The sequence below is a fragment of the Monomorium pharaonis genome, chromosome 6 (genome assembly GCF_013373865.1).
Source record: "Monomorium pharaonis isolate MP-MQ-018 chromosome 6, ASM1337386v2, whole genome shotgun sequence".
Taxonomy (NCBI): Eukaryota; Metazoa; Arthropoda; class Insecta; order Hymenoptera; family Formicidae; genus Monomorium; species Monomorium pharaonis.
Window position 1 is genome coordinate 3,992,136 of NC_050472.1, and position 646 is coordinate 3,992,781.

Here is a 646-nt window from a genome sequence, read left to right on the forward strand (position 1 = left end):
CGCGCGCAATTCTAATATTTCTCGCGGCTTCGTTATCATGTAGGGGGAAAAACAAAAAACGAGAAAAAGAAAGATGTACAATAATGAATTACACGGGATTCGTATACGCACACGCAATATGCGCCGCAATATTACGTATATATATATTGTATATTGTGTGTGTATGTGTGTGTGTGTGTGTGTGTGTGTGTGTGTGTGTGTGTGTGTGTGTTTTGCCAGTGTGTGCGTGTATACTGTCTCGTCGTATCCCAGCGGACAGAACTCATGCCACACAGTCGGTTTCCCTTTATTTTTTTTTCATGTCAACAAATGATATATTTTTAGTGCCTATAGTACTTATAGTTTTACAGTACATTTCTCATTAGATTTAAACAATTACAAATGAACATTCTCAACACTCAAAAACGGAACTAACGTTTCTCACGCACGTTATTTCTCTCTCTCTCTCTCTCTCTTTCTCTTGCATTCTTTTTTCACGCACTCATGCACTTTCTCGCTTTTTTTCCAGTTTCTCCTTCATTCTCTCGGCTCCCTTCCTTTCTCTCGCGCACTCTTCCTCGCGTTAACTTATTTTTGTGTCACGTAAGTGCCTTACAAACGCTTATATATTTGGTTTTACGTTTCTCCTTGCGATAAAAGATCAAAG